Below are 24411 nucleotides of genomic sequence, written 5' to 3' on the forward strand. Positions count from 1 at the left end.
AAACATTTCTTTTTACAAATTGCCCAGTTCTGGTGCCTCTTCAGTTACTGAAAAGTAACTACCATATACATACAAGTCCATTTTGCTCTTTTTGTGGTTGTGGTTTCAGGGATGACCTGTCTGCACTGGAAAGTCAATAATGAATGTCATCCTTTGAAGGCTATCTTCCCATCAGTCACTAATCCCCTGTAGTTCTTATGAGTGTGACCCCTTCCATGGTAATATGTCCTTCTACACTGTCATCCTTTAGTCTTGCTTGTGTAGCTATTTGTAGGAAAGGTTATTTTACAGTAGATTTTTTTGGCTCTTCCATGATGATTCCTGAGCCATAGATGCAGGAATTGTGATGTAGATGTGTTTTGGGGATCCGGGATCCCTACAATCTCTTGAACGCTGCACTGTGTTCAGTTGTAGTTTTCTGTGATCCTCTCCATTTGCTGTAAGGTGAGACTTGCTGAGAAAGAAAGATACACATGTCCAGGAAATGGGGCTCATATCAAGGAGCACTCACAGGCTGGAGCTGTACTTGAAGACCACAGCAGCTTGGGGTAAGGGTGGGGATTAAAGACACTCTTTTAAAAAGTGTGGGGGAACGTTTACTGCAGTGTTGAACTCAGTATAGAAGAAATGGCTAGAGGAATTATCCACAGAGTGCCTTAAACCATGTTCAGACAGGTGGAATGATCGAAACCCAGGACACTTGCAACATGGCAAGAATGAAACAATTTGTAACAAAGTAAAAGTGTTGTGGTTAGAACACACACATACACACACACACACACACACACACACACACACACACACACACACACACACAAACAAAAAAACTGCTCCACAGTTCCTGTTTGTAGGCCCCCTCACTTCAAGGTCGGGTTTGGAAAGACAGCGAAGATAAAAATAAATTGTTCCAGCAAGACTCAATTTTAAAGAAGACATGACAACCATGAGAAAAGTGCTGAATTAACTTTGTCTTTATTTCACTTAAAAGCAACTCAGGAGTTCCGCCAGTACAGCTCGAAGAGGACTAAGTAAGAATGTAAAATTACTGGCAGAGAGGGCTCAGAGCAGTTCCATTAGGAATTGGAGCCGGAGTCTCTTTTTCCTCCTCCTAATGTCTTTCTCACACCCACAGTGCATTTTTGTTCTCTCAGAATTCCCATTGTCAGCCCTGGTGACATATACATACATACATACATACATACATACATACATACATACATACACACACACACACACAAAACATGTGTCAGTAATGTTTAATATATTGCACTAATAATATACAAAATGCTATTTGTTTCCCTGAATGTGAATTCAGGTAGCTTCTGGTTCATTTGTGTATACACCAACATGTCTCATTGCACACCTAAACACATGGGTTACCTGTTACACACGGCTTGAAGTGTAGTGTGCATTGGTTAACAGGTACATCTTCCTTCCAAAACAGGCCTGGAGGTTCAGAAATGAAGAAAAAGGTTGGCCTCATCAATTTCGAAATCTCATCGTGAAAAAACTGAAAGTTCTTCAATTCGGTTTGAAGATGTCAGCATATTGTAGAAAAGTGAAGTCCTGTGCGATCTTCCTGTGGGTCTGTATTACGGACAACGCAGGGGCAGTACACTGCCTTTGGAGAGACCCCATTCTCTTGGTTCCGCCCACTTCCTTTTTCCATGAACAGCATCACACATTTGCAGCCGAGCAATTTTATCCATCTGCTTATGGCCAGTAACGTGGGTGAATTGACAGCTTCCTTTTCCTTCGTATCTTCTCTGCTTTATTCAGTTGAAACCCGTAGCGATTCTAGTAATGTCCTTGTAAGTTTTCCATTGGATGTGAATGAGATGCGCTCCATCAATAGCATCTGTACCACCAGCCCTTTTCTCATTGCTATTGTTGGTCTGTATCAGAGGCCGACTTAGTGTTCCCAGAGTGTTTCCTTCTGATAAGACTCCAGGATTGGTCAAGGATCTTCAGAAAGTTCACCATAAAATCCTGGGAGCTCTCTGAATGGTAAAGATGTGCCACATGACATGGTCTTGTACACAGCACTTAGCCCTGCTTAGGATATTCAGCGACTGGTCTCCTTGGGGACTGGCGACATCCCTCCAGCTTTGCACAGCAGCTCTGGGCACTCAAGTCTGGGGTACCCGACTTCTCTCAACCTAAAAGCAATGGAAAGGTGCTTAGGTCAGAGACCTCATCAGAGACTGCATTCATGGTGTCAGCCTAGTCCCACAGATTTACACTTGCATATGCAAATACCCTAATCTTCAGGGTTTTAACTGAGATGGATAACAATTAGCAGAATAGCGACAGGATTTCGGAATCTGTGAATCTTCTCAAATTTACCAGGTATTCAAAATGAACATATCTCACTGTTACTATCCACCGTAGTGTCCGACCTCTGCGTTACTATCCACCATAGTGTCCGACCCCTGCGTTACCAACCGCCACTCACAGGTCATAAAATCCATCCTCAAAACTTCATTCTTTCTTAGCTGAGGGAAATAAGAACAAAACTCCATCACGACTTCTTAAAATCTGCAAATGGCTTTTGCTAGGGTGTAAATGGGTCTAAGAAAATCCCCACTTTAAATGTAGGTTAAAGAACAGGACTTGTGGAGGATGGTGAGGTCAGGAGGGCCCTTCCCCCACAAATGAGATCAACAACTTTAGGCCAGGCTTTCTGTCCTTCTGTCTTTCCCTGTGTGGTGATACAGGTTCCTGTTTGCCATTTTGGAAGCAGAGACCAGGTCCTTCGACGCTGCCACTATAGGCATATTGCTGTCGAACCTCCCAGCCTTCAAAACTGTTAAAAGCAAAACGCTATAAAGTACGCAAGCTATGGAATTTTTATACAGCAATGCCAATAGACGAAGCCACTTTTCATGCTAGGCTATCTGCTTTTCTCATAATGCTATAACCCTTGCTATATTAAAATTGAGAATAAATATAGGCATTCATTACAGTGTTGCTAAAATTGTTTAATAACGTGCTTAGTGTTTGACATCAGCTGATGCTAATGAAATCTTGGTCGTTATCCCTAGCTGGGCCTCTTATGTTTAATGCTCGGCTGTTCTCCAGTCTAGAATAATGTGCTCTTCACTTGAGAGCATGTGATACAGAAAACAATCATGGAGGACCCTTCCTAATCCTAAACACAGAAACTTGTACTCGCGACTGTGCTTAGGAACTGTCCCGGCTTAAGGATCTTGGCCAAGATAGTATTTCTGGCCTTTCAGTTACGAGTCTGCTTAGTATTACTTAAAATGCTGGTTTTGGTATCATCCAAATTAGAATGAAATGAGCACGGGAGCAAGCCCGTAATTATCCAAACAAAACCAGGATTTTTACAGAGCAATCCCTTCTATTTCCACTCCTTTCGAAGCAGTGTTTTAACAGAAGAGAGGGGCGCCCTCTAGTGTTTTCATGAAAGATGAGCAATTATATAAGCAATTCAAGTCTTGAACTTGTTTGTCTTAGATTCTCAATGAAGATGCTTCGACGTATGCAGAATGTAGATTGGCAAATAATAAATCAATGAAACACGTTCATATGAAATCTTCAGAAACAATGCTATTTTAGTGGACTTTTTGGTAATTTAAGCATAGTAAGAGATGGGTTAGAGATCGGATTAAACTATTTCTTGTCTGAGATGTGACTTAAAACTTCCGTTCCTTTATCTGGAAGGTTAGCATATCTGAGAAGGCTGCATATGCATCACAACTTTACACATGTTAACACATATTGGGATACAGCTATTTCCTCCACAGAGTAAACTGCAAGAGAATCAGAGCACTATAAACGGCACCGTGAAGTTGCCCTTTCAGGTGACTTCTTAGCCTTACAGGATGACCTATTGTAAGTTAGCAGTGCTTCTATTCCCTAATTCCCACCTCCAACCTTATCTCTCACTCTGTTTTCCGCACTCCCTTCTGCAGCCTTTACCATCCACCATGTAAAACGCCAGCGGGCGTGCCGATCCTTAGTATCTCAAGAGCGTGACTGTGCTGTGTTTGCAGATGGGTCTTTATAGTTCGGTAAGAGGGGTGGGGAGCCTGCCATTACCACTGAGTCCTTATGAAGAGAGGGTGTACAGAACCCTGTGTGTCGACAGAGGGAGGAGACTGCCATTTACAAGCAAAGCAGAGAGGTCAACGGACAGGTCAGTTCCGCTGATAACCTTGGTCTTGGCACTTCCAGTTTCTAGACCCACGAGGAAACACATTTCTATAGTTTGAGGCATCTGCGGTGTTTTAATTTGTTACAATGGTCCTAGAAAACTCATATATTCCCGAGTTCTCTGTCCTCTGTGCTGAAAACTGATATTTTTTTTCAAAGTATTATTCCTAAATTAGTTTTGAGAAATGTAAAGGAAGTTTAAACATTGAATGGTAACAATCGGAAGTGCATTATCTTAGCTGTGTCTGATCATGAGTCTTAACTGCATCCTCTTCCTCCTTCCTCCAGTCCAGTCACCTTGTACACTACCTCCTAAATGGGTGGTGTATCAGCAAAACCGACAGATGACAGAAAATAGCTCACTTCACACCACATGAATTCCCAACTCTGAAAATACACCCTAGCACTCAGAATCTATAGGGGTGTTGAAATTATAGGTATGAGTAGTTGTGTAAAGAGAGCTAGTTACAGCTTGGTAAACTGGACTAGATATGGACTGGAGTGTGTGCTGGTCAGCTACTCCTAACCATGGAGCCTGCCAGCTCTCCAGTGTGGTTCATACACTCAGTGTCACTCGGTTGAAGAGCACTGATTTTCCGCCTAGGACCTATCACTTGGGAATAACCAACCTATCGGGTATCGGTGTAACCACCCCATCTTTTCTCCCCCATGGGTTTTTGGAACCTGAGCTCGGATTTTCATGCTAATGCCACAGTTACCCACTGAACCCTCAGCTTGATGATTATGACATTTTAATATTCATGTGTTAGACCAGGTGCTGTGTTTAGTCTCAATTGCCAGCCTCGCTGGATTTCTGGTCACTTAAAAGACACATCCCTGGTGTGTAATGATAGTACTCTCAGGGTGAACACTTGTTCTGAATGTGGACAGGGAAGTCTACATGGCTGGGGTTCTGGACTGGAATAAAGGGGGTGGGGGAAGCGGGCTGAGCAGCAGAATCCAGTGATTGCAGACACACAAAAAGAGTTAAAACGATGTTACCACAGAATGGAAAAAAAGTTTTTACTAGATAATGAAGGCTCATGTACAGAGTGCCCTGTGCAACCTATGAGTTACTTCTTTTGGATGTGGGCCAGTCAAGTTCCATAGGCCACCCCCAACCATTACCGACTACTGCCAATACTCTTGGTTACCCTCCAGAACTTGATGGTAAGACCCAATTACTGAAAACAGCACATGCCTGAGTCATCAAAATCAAGGTTGGCGAAATTGCACTTGGTGTGGACCTGGATAGTTTATCCCTATTGGCCTGCTTTCACAGTGCTGGAAAGAGCTATGCAAGCTACCGGAGAGGAGAAGTAACCATCAATTATATCCAAGTATTAACCCTCTGATCTGCAATAATGACCAGTCTGGAAAATCATGCCTTCTGGTGCAATAGTGGTAGGAGCATCATTAGAAAAATCATGTTATAACTTAGATTCTATGTGGGTTTTCCATTTTACAGGATGAAACACATAGTGGACCCTTTATAAGGCTAAGGTTAGACAGATCCTTGGTCCTAGAGAACATATTGCTGTTATGCTGCTAAGAGAAGATAGTATTAAACTGATTACCAATGACTTCCTTGCTGTTATAGCCATTGATTGATGCATCTCCTACCCCTTATCACGGAAGCTTCTAATTGCACTGGATTTTGATTAAACCACACTTGGCAGAGGTGCAAAAAAAAAAAAAAAAGATACTGCAGACTACTACTCCCTTATAGGAATGCATATTAACTGAAATCACTTCTTTCAAATCTCGAGTCATTGCAGAGAAGGAGCTCAGAGGAGTGTAAGAGGTGGCTGTAGATGAGGGCACAGAAATGATGTCTTTTGGACACAGCAAGGCAGTTGCACACAGAGGCTCACAGCAGTTGTGTCAGCATTCCCACAACCTGGAAATTCCCAAGCCAGACCCTCTCTCAGCAAAGAGGAAGCAGCTGGGCACAGTATCCCACCCCAGGGTGTGGAGAGATTGACAATGGCCAGCAGCTGTGAGAAAGGGAGACCGCATTCTCAATGTGCGGCTCTTAAGAAGGAGACCATACACATCAAAGAATAAAGTAGCACAAAGTTAGTTTGAAAGAATCAGAAAACTGGTACGAATTTGGGCAGGTAAGGAGGAAGTTGAACTGGGGAAGGACAAGGGTGAATATAATAAAAAATATATAAAATATATGCAAGAATTCCAACTTCCTGAATAAGTTTTGTTTCAACACTGAAAAAGAGAAATATACTAAGTTGACAGAATACCAGGATTAACTGATTTTGAGATAAGGTCCAGGTGTGTTGATTGGCCTCAAATTCCTGGACTCACAGACTCTCCTGCTGCAGCCTCTAGAGAACATGGTGCTACAGATGTGTGACGGGCAGAGAGTCTTATTTTTTATATTTATTATGAGCAAAATATTTTATTTTATATCTTTGTTGAGCTTTATTGGCATTAGAAAGGTAGGAGGGAATGCAAACATCTTTTTTAACCTACAAACGTCTTTCTGCTTAATTGGGATAATTGCGAAGAAGTCGTAGATATTACAGTGGTTCCGAATGAGGGAGTGTGGAAAAATAGACAAAGTGATATGTTGTGTATAAGGAATATGAAGTCTTTCTTTCTTTTTTTTTTTTTATTAACTTGAGTATTTCTTATTTACATTTCGAGTGTTATTTCCTTTCCCAGTTTCCGGGCCAACATCCCCCTAACCCCTTCCCTCCCCTTCAATATGGGTGTTCCCCTCCCCGTCCTTCCCCATTACCGCCCTCCCCCCAACAATCACGTTCACTGGGGGTTCAGTCTTGGCAGGACCCAGGGCTTCCCCTTCCACTGGTGCTCTTACTAGGCTATTCATTGCTACCTATGAGGTCAGAGTCCAGGGTCAGTCCATGTATAGTCTTTAGGTAGTGGCTTAGTCCCTGGAAGCTCTGGTTGCTTGGCATTGTTGTACATATGGGGTCTCGAGCCCCTTTAAGCTCTTCCGGTTCTTTCTCTGACTCATATGAAGTCTTTCTTATGGCAGAAGGTAGTGACTCGATGAGGACATTAGTGAAAAATTAATAAACTTAAGTGGAGGCAACTTTTTGTTGTGTTGTGTGATAAAGCACCATGGTCAAAAGCAACTTAGGGAAGTTGCTGGTTCAGAGGGGGAGCCCATTAGTGGGGGAAACACAGCGTCAGGCTGATGAAGTCGAAGTTAAGACATCACGCCTCAGCCTTAAACACACAGCGAAGAGAATGAACTGGAACTGGGGTTAAGCTATAAACTCTAAATCCTGCCCCAAGCAATGTACTTCCTCCAGTCAGCCTCCGCCTCTTAAGGCTTCTGCAAAGGACTCAGTGCCACTCGTCAGTGCTCAAGCCTTCACATATGTGAACTTACTGGGGGCATGTGTCACTCAAACCCCGATTACAGGTTTAGCAGTTTTTCAAATTTTATAATCAATGATCCTACAAATAAAGTGGAATGGTGAAGGGGGTTAAAATGAATATAAAAATTAGGAAAATTAGTTTTTATTCTCCTGTGTGATTAAATATTACATAATTATTGGAGCGACAAGAGTCATAGAAATTAAAAAAAAAAACAAACAAACCCAGAAACCCATTTTTTTCTTTGAATATCTGGACTTTATGGAGTTGTTATTTAAGGTGTTGAGTCAGGAGGGTCTTAGAAATATCAGCCACTCTGTGGTGAGTCAGCATGGGCTGCAGAAATTCACGAGTTGGCAGTGGGTGGGTGTTATGCAAAGCCAAGTTTTCATATATAGAAGGGATGTAAACGAGGGAGCAACTTCGGATGAGGCATGGGCTTCATGATTCCCTTACCGTCTAGAACAGCCTCAGCGGAGAACACGATGTGTCCAGCAGTGCCGAAATAGAATAAGAGAATGCAGTGTCAGAAACAATGAATAATTCTTTTGAAAACGGGCCTCTGTGTCAAGTAACGTCTGAGATCTCAGCAGACTAATTGCTAATTGTGTGCAAATCCTCAAGAAAGGCTTTAAAGTCAACATTAAAACAAACCCAGATCTTGCCATTTCTTAATATGTTCACTTCCTTTCCCTGTATCTGTGTCTCTCTAGAGCATCCTGAAATACCCGGCAAGTCTGTAAGATAATGAATTTTGAGTATCAGCTTGTCTAGGTTATGGTACCCCATTTGCTCAAAGGACAGTCTAGATGCTTGTGTGAAAGTATTTTAAAAGTATTTACAATCAGTATATTTTGAAGGAAGTATACTTTTTTCCACAATCCATATGGCCTAGACCTATCATGTGGATGCCCACAGATCAAAGACTTGTTTACTGAAAAGGAATTCCATATTTCAGTTTAAAAATTTCCATCCTTTCTATCTTTCATGATACATTAATAGATGCTAGAATAGGTGTTCAACACACTCCAGCCGTTATGAGTGCATATGTAGTTCTGCAATTAGTCTTTGTTTCTTTTTTCGTGTTATATTTTTTAATGAGAGTCTCACATAAATGATATTTTTTAAACAAAAGCCTCTGATACAAGGCCCCAGTGTAATGCATGCCCGTCAATGACCATCTTTCTGACAGTCATCATGATTACCAGAACACCATGCTCCTCTAGTCTGACCTCATCCAGAGGCCAATTCCACAATTTGTACCAAATGGCCTAGCTGTGCAGCATGGCTCATGATGACTTAGAAAAATGTTTTAACATCTGACAACAAAGACATAATGCGTGGGAAGTGCAATGAGTGAGGCTCCAGTTCCTTAGTGTGTTGGAAGAGAACAAAGCAAGAAGCCTTTCCACTGTGAACAGGACCCACACTTAAGGGATCTGCCAATATCCTGTCGAGGACATGCTCCTTCACTGGTGAGGTGGAGCTTGGGGCCTTGGGAATCATGAAGTGTTCACCCAGGGTAAGAAGCTGGCACTGTGGTTCACTCACAGGCCAAACACCCCCTGCTAACCAACTTTGACTTACAGGAATTCACCTAGGACAAACACCCCCTGCTAACTAACTTTGACTTACAGGAATTCACTCATAGGACAAACACCCCCTGCTAACCAACTTTGACTTACAGGAATTCACTCACAGGCCAAACACCCACTGCTAACCAACTTTGACTTACAGGAATTCTGGGAAGTGATATAGCCAGTGGATAGACAAGTGTCTCTTGTTATGTCTCTGACTTTCAGAATATGGTCAAAGAGGATTTCATTGAGAAACTCAGTAAAACCTCTGGAATCTGAGGTCACTTGGTTTAATATTCAGTCAATCGATATTTAAAAAAATGGCTGTTTCAAAGCATTTGTTTTCTTTGAGTTAGACTGCTACCTGGAGTGAGTTCCGGGAAGGAGTACGGTTAAAGCGTCACTAGCTAATTAAGACAGCCAATCTTATAAGAAAAGCCATGTCTATATAGACACGAATAAACTTCTGAAGGATTCAGATACATGTAACTGAAATGACCATATTCAGCAATTATATCTTGGTCATTGTATTTTTATTAATTTCAGCATCGATCAATTTCATCAAATCAACTTTACAAGAATTACTACATATAAGAATATTTTTAAAATTAGTTTTATTATTGTTCAAGTTGTGTGCATATCTATTTAGGGTGAACATGCATGTTAATTCACGTACCCACAGCATGCAGAATAGGGCAAGAATCTTCTGGAGCCAGAGTTACAGGAGGGTGTCGACTTTCCCATGTATGTACTGAGGACCAAACTCTGATCTTCTACAAGAACAGTAAATATTCTCATACCACTGGACCATGGCTATACCCCAGACAGCCATTTAAGTTTAAAAGTTATTTTTTTTAACTGAGGGACCATGTACAGAAAAACAAAAACAAAACGAAACAAACCAACCAACACTAATGTACGTGATGTGAAAGTTTATGCAAGGGAAATGATGGTGAAAATATAAGAAAGAGATTAAATCACTTGAGAGACGGAGTCAGTCCAGAGTGAACAGCAGATAGTGAGTAGATCAAAGAACGTTTTCTATTTTGGGGGTGGGAGGGGGGATACGTGGATAAGAACAGTGAGCTGATATCACCAGAACTTATTTTTACTGGAAATTTGAAGCCCTGTGGCAAGTTTAACATTGAGAAGACAGGTCTGGTGTGCCAATATTAGACAGTATTCTAAATCTTCTTCCTCTTCTTCTTTTTCTTCTTCTATTTTATATATTGTTTTGGGTAGATTTAAATATAACCAGAATATACATCAGAAAATGCTAGTCATACAGTCCGTAAACAGAGGGCCAGCGTTAAGGCAACCTCATCAGTACGCAGATGTGTATATGAGAAAGAGGGAGGTAAACTCATGATTCCTCTCTCGATATGAAGCTTCTCTTAATTCAATATCGTTAAAGAAGTTAACAAAAATCAGTTTACCACGAGCTCGTTTATCATTTAATTAAAAGAAAATTGTTTCGTGTGTATGATGCTTGGCTTGCATGTGTGTGTGTAGCTCCCATGTACACCTAATGCATGTAGGCCAGAAGAGAGCATTAGGCTCCCCGGAACTGGAGTAATGGCAGTTGGGAGCTGCCATGTTGGTGCTGGGAATCAAACCCAGGTGCCCAGGGTGAGCACACAGTGCTCTCCACCTATATCCTGTCTTTTCCACACTCAAGGATTCTTCATGTCAGAAAGTTATAGTTCGATGGCATTGATGACCACTAGCATATTTTGCTGTTTTCCTTAGCTGTAGTTGGATTAAAGATTATTTTATGGCACACTTTTCATGTCCCAGTTTAAGAAGTCACGAACATGTTAATGCAGATACAATGGCAGACTAAACGAGCATTTTAGATTAAATGGCACCGCATATCAGGACTTAGACATTTCTCATGAACTGATAAAAATCCCCTTTTTGTGGCCAGGAAGGTATTTTAACCTGAGATAGTGACCTTTCTGTAGACTGTAAAATGTCTCTGTGTTTTACAGTCAGGGTTTTGTCACCAGAGATAAAGTTGCTGAATTCCATCCATTTCCGGTAAAGGCCATAATTTACCGATAGGTTCCTAAATGCTCACATTTCTCTGATTCCTGATGATTATGAAAATTGTTGAAACACAAATTCATAGGAGTTCCACATGAATGCCAGTGATTGTGAAAATCTGTTGATTATGGAGCTGATGCCATTACTGTAGTCCACCTTTGTGCACTCAGAATCCAAAGCCTATGATTATGTCTTGGTGCTTTCTGGAAAAAAAAATGGAAATCATTTGCTCTCCTGGGGATCTGATTTTTCTTCAGTTAGACTATTTGGACAATTTGCTAAATTTACACCAAATTGTAAGGAATAGAAATACAGAGCACTGAAAATGATTTTAGGAAAAGTTAGAAAGTGATTGAAAATGTGCAAGGTATTATTTATTCGCCCCTTGCCCTGAAGTCATATATGAGTCTTGTTATCTAAAAACATTTTCAAGGCAACAGTTACCCTGCTACTAAAGCTGAACTGGGGTCAGTGAGGTCGAAGTGACCTTTCATTCTGAGACTATTCCAGTAATGACAAGCAGTATACAGATTCAATACAGATATGAGGAACCCTGAAATGAGAAAAATAATTAGAGTAATTTCTCTATCATAAGAAATGTTACATGCGGGGCTAGAGGAGAACCAGATGTCTGCATACCACTGCTCTAGAGATCATGTGTGCAGTGGATTATTTCTTGATAAGATACAGTTCATCCTCATCTATTTATACTGACGGAGATTTAGATCCACCTCTTTGAAAGTACATGTCTTTTATCCTTTCAGAAAGCATATTAAAATTGTGAAAACTGTACAGAAAGATGAAAATACTCTGCTGTGCTAAGGAAGAGATCCCCAATGATATTTAAAAGAAACTGTGCTCAAAATGTCTTTATATTTTAACCATAAAATTCGAATAAACTCTGTAAGAAGCCAGGTCTACTAAAATAGTACTTTTAGGCATTTGTAAATATTTTAAGGCAAGGTTTCAGAGATGAATATTAATGTAGAAGTTTCCTAATAGTTTGTCTATCTATCTATCTATCTATCTATCTATCTATCTATCTATCTATCTATCATTCATCTATCTATGTATCTATGTATCTATTTATGTATCTATCTATCCGAAAGGTATATAATCTGAGTGTCAAAGTAACAAGAGACAGTGCCTCAACTAGACATGGTTTATCACGGAGCAAAACGTCCAGTTCTAGGTATGGGTGGAATCTAGTTGAGTTACAAGGAAGGGGTCCTATGGAAACCCCCAAACAACTCAAGCTACTGATCACTCTGTACAAACTGACGATAGAGGCCTGTTGCTGAAGATAACACTTACATATCTCGTTGAACATAGAGAACTTGAACTAGTGCCTAATTTGATCGTTTACCTGTACTGACTGTGTCCATGGTGTTTTTAAGTTACTCTGTGCACTACCAGACAAAGGTATCACTAACAGAGCTGCAGACACTGTCATCTACCACAGAGACCTGCTTGTCAGATATGCTGGTATAATATCAGCAAAATATTATGGAGGAACTAATCACTCTCTGATTGGATTTGAATTCCAACCCTTGAGATGAAACCCATGCCTTATGTTGTTATCCCCTCTTCCCTATCGAACCACCCACCTCTTCCTACCTCCCCACCCTGGCAATCCCCTACACTGCGGGTATGTCAAAACTTGGCAGGATCAAGGGCTTCTCCTCCGATTGATGCCCAACAAGGCCATCCTCTGCTAAATATGCAGCTGGAGCCGTGGGTCCCTCCATGCGTACTCTTTAGTCCCTGGGAGTTCTGGTTGGTTGGTACTGTTGTTCTTATGGGGTTGCAAATTCCTTCAGCTCCTTCAAACATTTCTCTAACTCCTCCAATGGGGACCCCGTTCAATGGTTGACTGTGAGCGTCCCCCTCTGTATTTGTCGGGCTCTGGCAGAGCCTCTCAGAAGAAGGCTATTTGTTTGTCTTTTTGTTTGTTTCATGTTTATTTTCTTTGTAAAGAAAGATGGGCAGGAAACTAGGAGGATCCACTGGAGTCAGAAGAGGGGAAACCACGATGAGAGTATATTGATAAAATGGTTTTATTTTAAAGATTAAAAAGTGTTTCTCCAGTGTAGGGGAATGTCAGGGAAGGGAGGTGGGAAGGAGTGGGTGGGCGGGTAAGGGTGCACCCTCAAAGAAGCAAGGAGGTGGGGTGGGACAGGGGGTTTCTGAAGGGGAAACCAGGAAATGGGATAACATTTAAAATATAAATAAAAAATGCAATTAAATAGAAAAAGTGTTTCTTGATAGTGGGCGTCATTAGGGCTGCTTGTAAGCACAGCACACGGAAGGCTAAGGAGGATAACCTGTCCAAGCTAGCCTCAGCTCAAAAAGGAAAACCTTCTAAAATACCAAAGTCTGTATAATGTTTTACAGAAGAGGCTTGAGGGAATCCATGACGTGAGAGAAGAGTGAAAGGGAATGCTAAGAAGTCAGCAGTGACCTCCTCGCCAAGGTGCTTTTACAGCTGTGTTCTGCGACAGAACTTACGCAGGGGCATTTTAGTCAAAAATGATAGAGTCTTAGCAGCGTGACTGGAGACAAGCCTTGTGTCATGCGAGCCGTTGTGAAAAATGACGGAGGAGAAATGCAGAAACAGTTCCTCATGCAACAACAGTAGATATGCAGTCCCAAGAATGGGACTGCACGGACAAATTATCGAGAATACAAATTTCCTTACTCCATTGTAGAGTTCCTTTTCTAAGTGTTAGGATTTCACATATAAAAGGCAATGGTTTTACCTAGGACATAGCTCACATCTGTGAAAACAATCAAAACCATTTTGATATATACATATATATATATATATCTGATATATATATAATATACCTGATAAATATATATACCTGATATATAATATACCTGATATATATATATATATATATATATATATATATATATATATATATATATATATATATATATATATATATACCAGGCCAGTAAAATTTAAACAGTATATTCTCTTAAAGTTTTGGGAGTTTCTAAATTTTTTCCTTTATGGCAGTCACATTTTCTACCCTGTCTTGTTGTGTCAGGGAGTGTGTTCTATGGCATCAACAGCAACCCTTGGGACAAGCTCACTAGCTTCAGGGATACACAGTACCTCCATAAAGACAGGGGAGTGCTACTGGGAAAGACCCTCAATCTCAACATGTGTCATCCATTAATATGAGCATACATACTCATATGTACTGACACATGCATGAGTCTGCACAGTGCTTTCTCACATACATGAAACACACACACTCAGACACAGATATTATTTATTTCAGTATAGTTTATTATGGTCAGCAAATCTAATTAGTGAAGGACAACATGGTAATTAAGTAGCATATCATCATTAAGGAGACTCAAAATCCTAATATATCTCTACAAAAGAACGTGAGGCCAGAGAAAACCCTTAATTATTTATGGAGAGCAAGCAGATTTTCAAAGTAAGTTGTAATCTCTTTAGTCTTGTGTTTAGATCCTGTAATCATGGTCTTTGGTACCTGTACAAGTGAGTTTACTTCAAATGCTGTTCTCACAAAAGCTTGCACGAGCAGGTTAATAGGTATGTTCTCAGTTAAATCAAACAAGATGCTACTTAGTAAGTGGATGGATGAAGGGATTATTATGATTCTACAGTGGTAAAAGAACTGAAATATCAAGTCACAAAAGATGCTGAGGGCATTTGAATTACATAAGAAGGAGAAGTGGTTTACTTCTTTCCTTCCTCCCTCCCTCCCTTCCTCCTTCCTTCCTTTTATTCTTCTCTCCCTCCCTCCCTCCTTCCTTCCCTCCCTCTTTCCTTCCTTCCCTCCTTACTGTTTTCCTCCCTTCGTCCCTCTTGCCCTACCTCCCTTCTTTTTTTCCTTCCTTCCTTTCTTCCTTCCTTGTTTTTCATTAAGATAAGGTTTCATGTCACTTATGGAAGAATGCTGAGCTGACTACGTAGCCAGATCTGAAGTTGAGCTATTTCTTCAGCCTCTGCCTCCCAAGTGTGCATGATTCTGCAAAAGGCAATGTACACTAAAGAGACAGTGGTTTCTAAGAGAGATCAAGGCCTGGGAGGGTTGACTAGGTGGACACGGTATTGTAGTGGTAGCTATGTACCCTTGTAAATTGCCAAGGTCTATTAAATTAACTTTACAGAGCAAATGCAGACTTAAACTATGGGTTCTTATTTAAGAATAAAGTATCAATAGTTGCTGATCACCTATAACAAATGTACTGCTACACATGTACTTCATCACTTAAAAATGCAAATTATGTAGCTGAATGAGAGGAATACGTAGACTCTATTATCCCCCTTCCCTTTCCCTGTATGTTTGAACCCGCTCTAACGGTGTGATCTGCTGAGCCTAAGGTACTGTGCACATGTGAGGTGTGTAAACAATAGGGCAAATCTGATCTTGTTTTTGAGTGAACTTGGTTGAGATGGAAGCCTCTAAAACAAATTTTACTTAGTCCTTAGTTGTCAGACCTTAAAAAGAAATACCATAGGAATTACAGACTAACGTAGACAGAGGGCAAATAAAGTTTGGAATAATAGGGGAATGCTTTTTATGTTGGTAACAACAGCTACTTGTATTTAAACCAGCACTAAAGCATTTAAATTAAAACTAGCTGTTCACTAGTTTTAGTTACATTTAAGAAATGCCATACCTTAAAAAACTGTAAAACATATACAGATTCACGGTATATAATGAATGCTATTAAAGTTTTACTTTACCAAATGCTTAGGGTTTTACTCCCAATCATATAGAGAGGAACTTTAATACAAGAGAGAAAGAGCAGAGTGTTTTTCCTTCAGGAAACAGTTTAATATTTTCTGCTTACATTGTTATAGAATTGGAAATATCAACCACAGCAAAGAGATACAGCAAGATGTAGCCACCACAGGCTTGGAGCAGTGCTGAGGAAAATGGATGTAGTAAGCACTTTGAAAATGTCTTTGTCAATAGCTGCTGTTTAAGATGAACAAATGAAACCCCGTGATTTAAAAGTTTAATTCAAATCAAAACTATCCTGAGATTCCACCTCACACCAGTCAGAATGGCTAAGATCAAAAACTCAGGTGACAGCAGATGCTGGTGAGGATCTGGAGAAAGAGGAACACTCCTCCATTGCTGGTGGGATTGCAAACTGGTATAAACACTCTGGAAATCAATCTGGAGGTTCCTCAGAAAATTGGACATAGTTCTACCTGAGGACCCAGCTATACCATTCCTGGGCATACAACCAAAACATATAACAAGGACACATGCTCCACTATGTTCATAGCAGCCTTATTTATAATAGCCAGAAGCTGGAAAGAATCCAGATGCCCTTCAACAGAGAAATGGATACAGAAAATGTGGTACATCTACACAATGGAATATTACTCAGCTATCAAAAACAATGACCTCATGAAATTCATAGGCAAATGGATGGAACTAGATAATATCATCCTAAGTAAGGTAACTCAGTCACAAAAGAACACATATGGTATGCACTTACTGATAAGTGGATATTAGCTCAAAAGCTTGGAATAACTAAGAAAAAATTTACAGATCATATAAAAGCTCAAGAAGAAGGAAGACCAAAATATGGATGCTTCACTCCTTCTTAGAAGAGAGAAGAAAATACCCACGGGAGGAAATACAGGGACAAAGTGTGGAGCAGAGACTGAAGAAAATGTCATCCAGAGGCTGCCCCACCTGGGGATCCATCCCATATTCAGCCACCTAACCCAGCCACTATTGCTGATGCCAAGAAGTGCTTACTGACAGGAGCCTTATATGATGTCTGCTGATAGACTGTGCCAGAGCCCTACTGATACAGATGAGGATGCTTACAGCTAACCATTGGAATGAGTATGGGGACCTCAATGGAAGAGTTAGAGAAAAGACTGAAGGAACTGAAGGGGTTTGCAGCCCAATAGGAAAAACAATATCAACTGACCAGATACCACCAGAACTCTCAGGGCTAAACCACTAACCAAAGAGTACATATGGAGGGACCCATGACTCCAGCCGCATATGTAGCAGAGGATGGCCTTGTGCAGCATCAATGGGAGGAGAAGCGCTTGGTCCTGTGAAGGCTCATTTCCCCAATGTATGGGAATGCCAGGGAACTGAGGTTGGAGTGGGTGGGTGGGAGTGGGGGTATCCTCACAGAAGCAGGGGGAGGGGGAGGGGGTATAGGAGAGGAGGAAAGGAGATACCATTTGAAATGTAAATACATAAAATATCCAAGAGAAATAAAATTAAAAAAATAAAATATTTCATTCCTAGGTATGTTCTCAGCATGAAAGTGTGCAGCTAATGGTATGCATCGCTCATCATTAGCATCTCTATTTATCATAACAGAAAACTTGGAGCACACTAATTATCGCCACATAAAATTTTAGTGCACTTGTACTTAATGGACTGTATTGGCTACGTTAAATATTCATTATCAATGAGTTAACATGACCATTATAATTTCTTTGAGAGTTAAACATATCTTACCCCTTTTATTTAGAATGTATAAATACATATACATAGGCTACATTAGTAGGGAATAGGTAATAAAGAATAACTGATAATTATCCCGGGGTAATTTTAAAAAGAAGTAAATGACGCATGAAGGTGAGAACTAAGTAACAATTTCTGCAGTTGAGCTGGAAATCACAACTCAGTCTGATACAAAGGACTGAGAGAGAGAGAAACTTTACCACGTTTCAGCCCAAATGAAACAAGTACACCACTGAGACAAAAACCCACTAAAAATTGCAATAAAGATCTCAAAAGATGTAAACCCATGCCACTCATATAGAAAAATTCCACACAGGAAAATAAGAGGATTTTATACGCAAAAAACAAAAAAATAAACAAACAAACAAGCAAACAACCCCCCCAAAACTCAAAACCAAACCAGTAAAGAACAATTCAACATATCAAAATGTGCCTGAGCGAGTTAAAAAAAATACAAAATCACACCACAGCTACAGATTTGAAGTTTACAACGTTGCATATTTGTGTTTGATTTACAAAGAAGAAATGATAAAATGTAGCAATTAGTCTCATGTAGATAAAATGCAGAGCGGTGTCTTTTCCTTACGTGAGGGAACCACAGAACATCCCCATGCTGCTGTTGCTGGTGGTTTCTGATAATTTGTGCAATGGCCTGGAAGATACTATTTGGAGAGTACATACTTTATCTCATTTATGGATACTTCCCTTATAAGCATGAAGATTTCTCTAGAGTTGAGTTTTAATCTATCTTACCATTCAATAAAAAGAAAATCCAATCAGTGTAATAAACTGCATGGTTCAGATCTTCACTGGATTAGTTTCTGTCTACAAAATGGTCAATATGAAATATCAATTTGGACAGAAATCTTTTAAAAAAGACAACATATGTGAGCTCCGTTTTAACCACTACCTACTTACTGCATGTTAAGTCAGGAGGGAGATTTTTCTAGTGCTTCTTGGGGAAACATGAGTGAGGCAGTGAGGTGATGCCCAAACCTTATTAAATACATATATGAGAGGAAGAAGATTATTAATTAAAAATTTAAAGAGCAGAAGTTCAGTATAATCTGCTGAGTATTCTTGTTCTCACAGAAATTCCTCTGAAAGCAGAAGACCTTTCATGTACTGTCCTTGTTTGCTACTGAAATTACATCTTGGTCTGCCAGACAGACTATGGTCAGCTGACAATAAACAGCAAATATCAGTGACTCAAAAGTCAGCAGTTGTCAATGACACAATTGAAATTCATATTAACAATATCGATCAGTGCATGTATAGTTTAATGGTATAAAATAGTTCAAAAAATGTTTTAGTGAATACCTCTTTCACTCTATTAAGGAAAACAATAATAGTAATTTAGAAATAATCTGGAAGAATAAACATCCCGGGAAAGTATCCTAAGAGCACACAGCCCTGAAGTGGAAACTTAAGGGTTCTTTGAAAAGTTGGTTGGATGGTGTTTTGCTTGGGCAAACACGTGAAAGAACGTTTCGCTGAGGCAGACACAGGTCAAAGGATGTTCTGCTGAAGCAAGCATGTGACAGGACAGGTGATGAAAGATTCTTCGTCAACGACACGTAAGTATTGATTCACCTTATATTGTGTACTCGAGCTACGTTTGCTGGGACTCTGTAGAGAAAAATGCACCAATAAAACTTTTCGTAGTGTGCTACAGTTTCTTGCTCCTTCCTCGGAATTGGGTCGATTTGCAGAGTGATGCCAGCTGAGACAGATGCGCATGCTGAGCATGACCCACAGAGGACATGCGATGTTTGGACGGAGTATAAAAAGGGGTCATGGGACAGTGAGGGCTGAGCTTGGCTTGCTTATAGAGCTAGCTGTGCAATGTTTCTTGGTCTTTTGTCTTCACTGATCTTTGCTTTGCAGAGAGGTACAGCCTGGTATTCCTTCTGGTCCCCGGTGCTGACTCAGTCCAAGGGTTTATGAGTGGATCTAGCTGCTGCTGGGAACTGAACTGCCGATTTCCAGACAACACAGATGGGATCCGCCCCAAAGGACCTTTCTAAACAGGTCCACTCCCTACAACCTGCCCCATATCCTTTCTTATTCACTACCTCTGGTAGGTGGTGGGCTACAAGGGACATTAAAGCATTTAAGAGCCATTATTAAAAATAGGTTTTAAAAAAATTAAAATCACACAGCCCCTTGCTCTTAACGTATGACCAAGAACATTTGTAGAGTGGCAGTGAGCTTAAAGGCTAGTCAACTGGATATTGAAAGACACCAACAATGAGGTTGTGTTGTAAGTCTTGAGTGGCAGTCAAAGAAAGAAAAAAGGAGATAAACTACTGAATTGTCCAGGTACATTTTGAAAGATTAATTATTGCTTTCATGATAAAAGTAAAGATCAACATGTACATATTTAATCTTTGTTCTTTGATGTCAGTGTACTAGCCCAGTTTTGTAATTTGTTTCTGTTTATTACTTTGACTGTCTACATCAACAGTTTTAGTGGGAAATCTCACTATGTTATCTTTAGATGACCTATTTTTTTTATAGCTTCCCATTTTTCTAAGACTAAAGAGCTGTTCTAGTTTAATATTTCCTTTGATTTGGTGTCACATTTCTAGTTTTCCTGTAGATGGCAGAGTGGTATTCTGAATATACAATTTTCCTCTGTAATAATCCTTTTCCCTGGGTAAGCTGCATCCATTAGTTAGATCCAGCTGTTTTCCTGCAGTTAAACCAGAACCCATTCGTGTCGCATATCTCGCGGTTGGTAAGTACAATAAGAAAGTGATCGCATCAACGTTAAAACACGCATTTACACGTATCACTGAAGGCATCCATCGCATCCAGGCAGTGCTTGTAGATCCACCCCTGTCATGTTGAAGCTGCAACGATCTGCTGAGCAGTTCAAGCGTCTTTGATAGTGTATGTCAGATCTCCTAAGACATGCTGCTGGTCATTCTAGTGTCTAACCCTTCTTATTTGCACAGTGGTGACAAGAGACAGGTAGAAAGCTGCCAGAGGTGGGGTAGAGCAACTTTCTGGAGGCTAGTTCCCCTTCCAGTTGTCAGCAAACATTGCCACTCAAAAGAGGAAGCCTCTACTGCATCCACTGTGAACTCTCCCAGATGTCCAGCACCCCTTCCTCTCTGCTCTCCTGTACTAAGATAAAGGTTCCTTTTCGTCTCTTCAGAATGACATCCTGAGTTCAGCGACTTAGAAACTTTTGCTTCTTTTCTTCTTTCCATTCGAACCATTTTAGGGTACGTGTACAGCTTTTTATCTCCCCCAAACAAGGGCTGCCATCTCTTTCTTGTTTTCTTCTGATTATTCTGCCATAGGTAGATTTTGTTTCTATAGGAGGTGTTATAGATTTCTTCGTTTTCCTATAACAGCTGAAATACATAAAAAGAAAGTATGAAGTATAAGTAATTTAACGTCAAGACAGCGCCAGCAAACTTATTACCAGTAAGTGTTACGGCAGAGTTTCGGCAAATGATAAATATCTGAGGTCTATAAGGAGCAGCGAAATAACGGAACTCACTAACAAGGGAACCATTCTCCTTCTCTTTGTTGAGTTAAATGTATCACTACAATTGCTCAGTCCTGTGCAGAGCAAACAAACAGGAAACTTATTGATTCAGAGGGAATTGCAAGAATTTATTTATTACATTAATCAAGCTTACTCAGTTAAAGCAGGCATGCTGGAGACTATTGCCCTAAATTAAATACTTCAGGCCTGAGATATTGGACTCTCACATGCCCTCAAACAGACGGGAGGCATTTTCTAGCTCTTCCAAATTGATTCAATGAAACAGCAATTTGATATAAACACTGATGCTAACTATTCATGCCCTAGTTTGGAAAGAGAAAGGCAGCCTTCTGCAAAGACTTTAGTCTGGTCTTTATTTGTAGTGTTCTCTTTGTTCATAGATAACGGAATTGTCCTCTTTAAATGCAAAGTGAAAGCTTTTGCTTTTCAAAAATACCACCCAGTGTGTATTATCTAGCCAAATTAATATAAAAATAAATCATTAAAATTTAATATTGACAAGAGTGGGTTTGTTTGAAGTATTCAATATTTAGGATCTCGCATTTGATAATAATTATTTTAAGAAATATTTTTCTTATAGATAGTACATACATAAGCTTGAGTATGGTGTCTAGTTATTCATTCAGGCCAAATTATTTCGCTAAATCATATAAATTAATATGTACCCTGTATATTAGGTTATGCTTTTCAACTCTTATGAACACATTGTACCATGTGACGCATGAGTGTTTACTTGTGTTATTATTTTAAGTGTGTTGCCCTGAAATGCATATCTAATTTGTCTATTGAATATAAAAATCTAAGCTAGAGAAATTAAGCCATTTGCTTTGGATGTAGACGCAAACAGAATGACTACACTACGTCCACTTCTTGAGTGTACAGCTTTCTTGAGCTTTCTCTTGTTCAGTATCTCAGATAATCCAACGTTTCAGTATCTAGTCCATCTCCTTCAGTCTTCAGTGCTTTCACTAAGATTATCTGCCCAACGTTCTGGACCTTCTACATAGTGGACTTCCACAGTAAGCAGCGCCATTTTTCTTGACTGTCTGCTCTGCTTCTCAGAACTATTTTTTAAAAAATCATTTGTCTTATGAATTAACTATAGACTGAAACAAAAAAAGAATGTCTTCTAGTGATCTGAAGTGGAGCCTAAATGTTCCTCTGGAGACTGTGAACTTCATGTCTCGAGAGGAAATGTCAGGAAAATTGAAAGTGTCCTGGTTGGTGAGTAGCATGACCTTTCCATTAGCGTTTCTAGCTGGTTCAATTGTCCCTAATCTGTATTCTAACTCTACTTACAATGACATTTATGGACGCCCCCAAAGTCTTCACATTTCAGTCAACTAGATTGCATTAGGCAGGTAAACTCATGCACTTTGCGCACATTTTCTTGTTGCGCAACTCTTGAAGTACACTCAGAACAAAAGTGGGAGTCACACTGACTTGCCACTGTCACGGAGACTGAGTTATTGCCGCTGATCATTAAGTCTTTCAATCACCGAGTTATCACAAGTTGTTTTGCCTTTAATGCATTTAAATGGTGGTCATTTTCTGATCTTTTGAAATTGCTAAAGCTTTTTATTAATTGGCAAACCTTTTTTCAATCTCGGCTTTTCAAACTGGTGAAATAAAGGAAGGGCATTGTTCGATTTATAGGGATTCTTCCAGTTTTAAGCTTCTTTAACTCTGTTATTCTGATTTTTCATGATTGCGCAGTTGAGCACAAAGACATTCAATAATATTCATAATTTCACTCTGGATTTACATCTTTTTAACTCATAGACATTCAATGAAGCTATACTTAAATAGGACTGCTTAGCAAGTGTATCGTTTTGATATCCTTATTGTGTTTCTTCTTATTTTATGTTAGAATACATCAGAATATATAAATACTGATAACTATGTTTAAAGGCAATGCAATTTTTTATTTTCATGTTTTGGCTTGTATATGAAAAGCAGTATTGGCTTTGTGAAAAAGCACACTACAGGAACGATACAGACCCTTGACAAGTTTTATCTACTTATAAGTGCTTATGGTAAATCAAACAGTTTCAGTGGCATTAACGGGTCTTCCCTTCACTTTGAAGCTCTCTTGGCTAACACAGTATCAACAGCATCAAGTTAGCATCAGCTGCTTTTATCTTGGGAATGCTGTTAATTCCTTGTTTTAGATTCAGGGACGGCATGATACTATCCAAAGCTGAATCCTAAATGTGCAGAAAACACCCCCTTCTCATGATGACCTCTCACCTAGATTTTTAGTATCTTCCAGTTCTCAGGGATAGTCATAGATATTTGCAAACCATCATTATGAACTGAATGAAAACAAGTGAGTAATTTTTTTCACTAGTAAAAACTCTAAACATTTCTGAAGTAAGGGAGGATGGGTTTGACTTAGTTTTGTAGTTATTGTTATATATGAAAGAATGGAAGGAAAACAAATAAAAAAGAGATGAACACTATCGAAACCTAGTATTAATGATTCAGATGGTCTGTTAATTTATTATAACTATGTGAATGGTGTGTGTGTGTGTGTGTGTGTGTGTGTGTGTGTATGTGTCATGTGTGTTTGTGTGTGTATGATGTGTATGTATTTGGTGTGTATGTAAAGTATGTATTTATGGTGTGTATGTATGGTGTGTGTGTAGTATTTGTGTTGTGTGTATATGTATGTGGTGTGCATGTTTATGGTGCTTGCGTGTGTGTTTTGTGTGTGTTTGTGTGTGTATGGTGTGTGTGTAGGGTGGTAAATGGTGTGTGTGTACAGTATGTGTTTATGGTGTGTATGTATGTGTGTGGTATTTGTGATATGTGTGTGTGTATATATATGGCATGTGTGTTTATGGTGCTTGTGTGTGTTTTGTGTGTGTTTGTGTGTGTATGGTATGTGTGTATGGTGGTAAATGGTGTGTGTGTACACTATGTGTTTATGGTATGTATTATGGTGTGTGTGTGTGTGTGGTATTTGTGGTGTGTGTGCGTGTACATGGTATGTATGTTTATGGTGCTTGTGTGTGTGTGTGTGCTGCTACCTGTATATCAATGTCTAAGGATGCCCAGAAGACAGTTTCAGATCTCCAGGATCTGGAGCTATGGGCAGTTTTGAGAACCTTATGTGGTGGGCAGAAACACAACTAGCATCCTTAGAAAACGTAGCAAACACTCTTAACGACTGAACTACTACAGCATCCATTGATGTGGTCTTACAAATGGGTAGGTT

The 24411-nt window shown here is 39.8% G+C and overlaps 1 long non-coding RNA gene across 1 annotated transcript in view; it reads left to right on the forward strand.

Annotated features, from left to right (window-relative positions):
* LOC134482005 (uncharacterized) overlaps positions 1 to 1744 on the forward strand; it is a 31158-nt gene extending 29414 nt beyond the window's left edge. Inside the window, exon 3 of the long non-coding RNA XR_010058003.1 lies at positions 1445 to 1744. This is a non-coding gene — a long non-coding RNA (uncharacterized LOC134482005). The remainder of the gene's footprint in view (positions 1 to 1444) is intronic.
* The last annotated feature ends 22667 nt before the right edge of the window (positions 1745 to 24411 follow it).

The sequence above is a fragment of the Rattus norvegicus genome, chromosome 15 (assembly GCF_036323735.1).
Source record: "Rattus norvegicus strain BN/NHsdMcwi chromosome 15, GRCr8, whole genome shotgun sequence".
Classification (NCBI taxonomy): domain Eukaryota; kingdom Metazoa; phylum Chordata; class Mammalia; order Rodentia; family Muridae; genus Rattus; species Rattus norvegicus.